Source organism: Sapajus apella, unplaced genomic scaffold, assembly GCF_009761245.1.
Source record: "Sapajus apella isolate SASKATOON/1434 unplaced genomic scaffold, GSC_monkey_1.0 scaffold10, whole genome shotgun sequence".
NCBI lineage: Eukaryota > Metazoa > Chordata > Mammalia > Primates > Cebidae > Sapajus > Sapajus apella.
In genome coordinates this window covers 31262519-31268518 of record NW_022436950.1, presented here as the reverse complement: position 1 = coordinate 31268518, position 6000 = coordinate 31262519, and the positions used below count along the sequence as shown (strand labels likewise).

Genomic DNA, 6000 nt, shown 5'->3' with positions numbered 1-6000 from the left:
ATTCTCCTGCTCAGCCTCCCGAATAGCTGGTTCTATAGGCATGTGCCACTATGCCCAGCTAATTTTGTATTTTTAGTAGAGACAGGGTTTCTCCATGTTGATCAGGTTGGTCTTGAACTCCTAACCTCAGGTGATCCACTCACCTCAGCCTCCCAAAGTGTTGGGATTACAGGTGTGAGCCACTGAGCCAAGTAGTTCTGAGAATTTTGACAGTAAAAGGAATGCTTAAGATGGGATCTTAGGTGGTAGTATGAACAGGGGAGCGTTTTTTTGTGGTTTTCGTTTTGTTTTGTTTTTTAAAGTGAGAGGACAGGCGAAAAAATTAGAGAGTATGACATTAATTAAATATGCTAGAAACAGGGAGTGGGAATTAAGGGCATGGTCCCTGAAGGATCCCACTGGATCAATACTGATGGGCCACAGTCCGTATCTCATAACTTCTACTGATGCTGTGTGCTCTGCACAGAAAGTTGTGGCAATTCCCTGAATCCCAGCCTCTTCAATGTCTCCAGGCTCATCTTCCTTTTGCCTCTTCTCTTCTGTTCACCTCCTAACTCCTTCTGAATTGTGATCTGCTTACAATAGAAGTTAAGGCCGGGTGTGGTGGCTCACGCCTGTAATCCCAGCACTTTGGGAGGCTGAGGCGGGCGGATTATGTGAGGTCAATAGTTCAAGACCCACCTGGCCAACATGGTGAAACCCTGTTTCTACTAAAAATACAAAAATTAGCTGGGTGTGGTAGACATGCCTATAATCTCAGCTACTCATGAGGCTGAGGTAGGAGAATTGCTTGAGCCTGGGAGATGGAGGTTGCAGTGAGTCAAGACCGTGCCACTGCACTCCCGCCTGGCCGACAGAGTAAGACTCTGTCTCAACAATAAATAAATAAATAAAAATAAAACAAAAAAAGAAGAGTTAACATTTCCTGAGAGCTTACTGTGTTCTGGGCATTACTCCCTGAATCCTCACACTTTCCTTGTGAGGTGGTGTTATCTCCAGGTGAGAAAACTGGCTGAGAGCTATCAGAGATAGCAGTGAGCTCTGAGCTTAGGCAGTCCAACCTAACTCAGAGTTTATAATAAACCGCCTCCATTGGTGTCCTCATTTTATTATTTTTTTCTCAGTTTGCTCCACCTGGGCTTGGTGACCCGGCTCTAAGCTTTAGCTTTGTGGTGAGGCTGCTGCTGCAGGTAATGGTCCCTCCCTCAAATCACTGCACTGCAGCTGCCTGCGGGGCGTGTTGTAATTGTCTAGCCCAAGCCCTAGGACACCTCCACCCATCTTCTGAGGAACTTTGAAGTTCACCTGCTGTTATTTCTTCTAGTTCTATAAGCCTCTTTATGTTTGTCTTTTGAGAGAAGCAAATCTAGATGTTCAGCATCCTTTGAGATGGACTTCCTGACCAAGTTACGGATGTAGTATCTGAGACATCTGCAAACTCTAGTCTTAATGTTTAATTACATGGCTTTGGAGTTAAAACCTCAAATGCCTAGGCCCGGGGAACTATCATAAATGAATTAAATGGGCTAGAGATGAGAAAAACAGGGCAGCAATATGTTATATACCAAGTGACACTGGGTTTGGGGAGACAAACTAGAGCAGAAGAGGTTATGGCAAAGTGGAGCCTCCAGTGTCTAAAGCTAATCTCTGCTACACAGAATGAGGGAAGCTCTGTGTCATCAGAACTCATTTCCCAAGAGAAACCAGAACGCTTCACTTTGTGTGTGCACGAAAACTCCTGATTTTTTTAAATGTTGGCAACTATTTCACAATTTCATAACTTACTGGGGCCATCCCTGTAAGGCCAAACAAAACATGTCTGCTGGCCAAATCTGGCCTTGAGGCGACACATTCTACTGTGCCTGTTTGTGACACATCCTGCTGTTCCTGTGTTCAGCAAGAGCTGACGCTCCTACTAGCAATTCTTAACGTCCCTCCCAGAAATTTCCCTAATAGCTGCCAATCTGGATGTGTCTTGATGTCGCCATGTATGCCCAGATTTTCCTCAGAGTTCCTCATGCACCTTCATGTGTAGACACTGTAAATAATTCTTCTCATGAAAAGTTAACTAGATCTTGAACTAATTCAGCAGGGCCGCCATCTGGGAGTCCTCAGAAACAGTGAATTGTCAGCACTGTAAACATTAAGGCTTCAGGGAGGACACTGACTTTTTCTAAACTAATCACCCCTGCCAGTCAAGATGTGCAGTATGGGTTCAAGAACAAGGCGTTCATTTAACAACAATAACAAAAACAGTGAGGATGAAAACCGGGCAGCCATCATAATGAAAGGCCTAAAAGCAAACTGTGACTTCCCTAATAAGGCGACGGCCAAAGCTGGCTCCCTGGCGGTCGAGCGCCAATACGATTAATCAGTCTGTTTTCAGTTTTCTCACGACAGCAATATTAACAGTTTGCTTTATTCTGTTTATATGGTGCTGACAGGTCTTTGGCATGTTGGGCCTACTTGCTGGAGATTAATGAGCACTCTCACATTGAGGTAAAAACCAGGCAGGAAGGGATGCCTTTTACTACTAGATAAGCACTGGATTCTCTTGCTTTTTTTGGTTCCCCATCAACTCTTCCCTCCTTTAATTTCTATGAGGGATATAGAAGATTAGTTAAGTCCAGCAAGTTCACCTCACTGTTTAAACTCCCCCACTTTAGATGAGGGAGGCTTTTTTGCCGCCCCCACAGGTAAAACAAAGGGAGCGTTAAATATTGATTTTGGATAAACTCATCACATATAAAGGTATTGGTAACTAACTTTGTTTTTAAGAAGTCAGATTCAGCCTGGGCAACGTGGAGAAACCCCGTCTCTACTAAAAATACAAAAATTAGCTGGGTGTGGTGGTGCATGCCTGAAATGCCAGCTACCCGGTAGGCTGAGGCAGGAGAATTGCTGGAACGTGGGAGGCAGAGGTCACAGTGAGTCGAGATTACACCACTGCACTCCAGCCTAGGCGGCAGAGTGAGACTCTGTCTAAAAAAAAAAGTGTGGCTGTCCAGGTATGGTGGCTGACACCTGTAATCTTAGCGCTTTGGAAGTCCAAGGTAGGTGGGTCACCTGAGGTCAGGAGTTCAAGACTAGCCTGGCCAACATGGTGAAACCCTGTCTCTACTACAAATACAAAAATTAGCCGGCTGTGGTGGCATGTGCCTGTAATGCCAGCTACCCAGGAGGCTGAGGCAGGAGAACTGCTGGAACCCGGGAGGTGGAGGTTGCAGTGAGCCGAGATCGCGCCACTGTATTCCAGCCTGGGTGACAGAGCGAAATTCCGTCTCAAAAAAAAAAAAAAAAAAAAAAAAAAGACGTGTAAGCTGGCTGCAGTAAGTATGAACACTTCAGCAAAACTCTTGGAGATTATTTCACTAAATAGTCATATTTCAAAATAAATCATCCCTGGTTATTTACTGGCAAGGAAAACAATTTTTTAAAATTACATTTTAATTAAATTTTTTAATAAAAAAGATTTGAAAAAATTCAAGACTAGTCCCCTCAACTTACTCCTGCCTCAAAAGCCGTAGAAGTACTACTTGTTACTAGCACACTTTTCTCTGCCTGAGGTTGGAGAGAAATGGTAACCCTAAACAATATTTTAACAACATGTAAGGAGAGGAAATCCAAAATAACGAAATTTAAAATAAAACAGTGCTTCCCCAGTTTCTGTAGGAATTGATGTCTCATTGTTGGCTCACAGGGAGAGCGCTCCACCCATTTTCTGAAACAATCACATGGAGAAGTGTGCATGTATCAGCAGAAACTGCAGGCCTGGGCCCAGCTAGCTTTCCATCCCACTCTCCCTTGCTCACTCCTTTTTTGACATAGCATCAGGAGAATAGGATTAATTCTAGTAGAGAGAATAACAGGGGGTAGCTTTTAGGTGGAATATTTTATCAAATACTTTAAAAGCCAGATATAAGAACAGTCTAGGATAAGAAAGTGATAATAACAATAATAGTATTTGTTGCATGCTTGCTATGTCCAAGCACTGGTTTAAGCACTTCAGTTGTGTGAAGTCATTTAATTCCCACAAGAGAATGCCTTGAGAGCAAAGTAATAATTTTTGCCTAAAGTGCAGGGTATTTGAGAGTATAAAAATATACTGGGCTAGACTTGGGCAGATCTTGAATTCTATACTTCTATTTTAAATAATTTATCTAATGCAAAGGTTGGATTGAGGAGAAAAGAAATGTTAGACTAATTAGAAGAAGGTCACTGCAATAGCCTTGAGATTCTCAATCAGGGTAGTATATTAGAAGTGAAAAGGAGGCTGGGTGCAGTGGCTCACGCCTGTAATCCCAGCACTTTGGGAGGCTGAGGTGGGAGGATCACCTGAGATCGGGAGTTCGAGACCAGCCTGACCAACATGGAGAAACCCCGTCTCTATTAAAACAAAACAAAACAAAACAAAAGCAGTGAAAAGGAGAGGAAAGATTTGAGAGTTATCTCAGAAACAGACCATCTAAAGTTTTTGAACTGATTTGACTGCTCTTTCATTCATTTGCTTATTCATTCATCAACTATTTTTGGGTTTTTTGGATGGGTAAGATAATATGTTAAGTGAAAAATAGGGAGGTAAGAAAAAGAAGACTCTGAAGATGATTCCCTCCTCAAAGTTGGGCTACTAGCCTTTGCTCAGTGGTCTAAAGTGACAATTACCATACATCCGTCCCTCCCTCCATCTATCCATTCAACACTTACTGAATAGTTACCTTGTGCCAGGTACTGTATTTTACAATGGTTACAAACAAGTCCAGGAAAGAAAAATGAAGGGAAATGGGAGAATTAAGGGGGAAAATGCTGTCTTCATTCTCATAGCTTTGGGAGTGCCTTGTTTCTAGAATTCCCATTTCTTTCCTGGTGGTCTGGCCATAAGGCACAGTACATGGTGGTAAACCACCAGACTGCTGGAACAGAGTAGGGATTCTTAGTCATCCATATGAGGAGAGGATCTTCTATTTAATTTCTAAATGTGTGCCCTGATTTGGCATATTTTAAGCAAAGTAAAACATTATACCATAAAGGTATCTAACATGATTCCCATGTAGAGATTTTAATATTGTCTAGGAATACAGGCACAAGAAAAATAAGCTCTAAGCAATGCTGAAAGGTACTGAAAATAACAGAACATACTTTGAACATTAAAAATCTTGTATCTGGTTTAGTTGGTAAATTAGTTTGAGATGTATAATTCTACTGCCTTCCAAGGAAAGCCCTGATCTTTTAAAATTAAGATCTTCCTAGACTTTAGTAGAATAAATCCTGACCACTTTCTGGTGCTTTCTGAAAAACAACTAGGTAATAGAATGACCACCACTGAGAAGTATTTTGCTTTATGGCAGCTGTCTTTTCATTATCATTTTATGAGAGCTTGTCTAGATATTATATATCCTTCACTATCTAGATTTAGTTCTTTTTAGATGCCTGGGGTTATGTCAGTTTCCTTGGATCTAATTGGATCTCAAATTGCAAATTCTATCACTTCAATACTTTCTAAAGGTTCTTATGCAGGTAGGCTTATCTCCAAAACCATTTAACATGACTAATGTATGCTGCTGGTCATTTCTATTAAAACAAAAACTAAAAGTTATTTTTAGAGACTTATGAATACCATAAACAATTATTTCAAGTATAAGCTAGTTGGTATATGCCAAGGGTGAGACTTTAAATGCCTATAAAATCTGTGTGTAAAAAAGGAATGTTATGAGAGCAGGCACATTTTAGTCTCAACTTTAAGGATCTGAGCCTGCTTTGGACTTGGTGTTCTATGAACTATGAGCTAACTAAGCTACGGGAAAGCAGCCTGCACTGACAGTAAGATAAAAGGCAAAATCCTGGGTCTGTGCATTTTAATTATAGCTCTACTGCCTGCATCACTGACCAACTTTGGGTATTTGTTTCTGTATGGAAAATAAGATTTGAGGCCCACACGGTGGCTCATGTCTGTAATCCCAACACTTTGGGAGGCTGAGGCAGGAGGCTTCAGTCCAGGATTTT

At 41.6% G+C, this 6000-nt stretch overlaps 1 protein-coding gene across 2 annotated transcripts in view; it reads right to left on the bottom strand.

Moving 5' to 3' along the window:
• Positions 1-6000, bottom strand: part of PLEKHM3 (pleckstrin homology domain containing M3) — a 201252-nt gene that overhangs the window by 101371 nt on the left and 93881 nt on the right. The gene's annotated exons all lie outside the window — the stretch shown is intronic.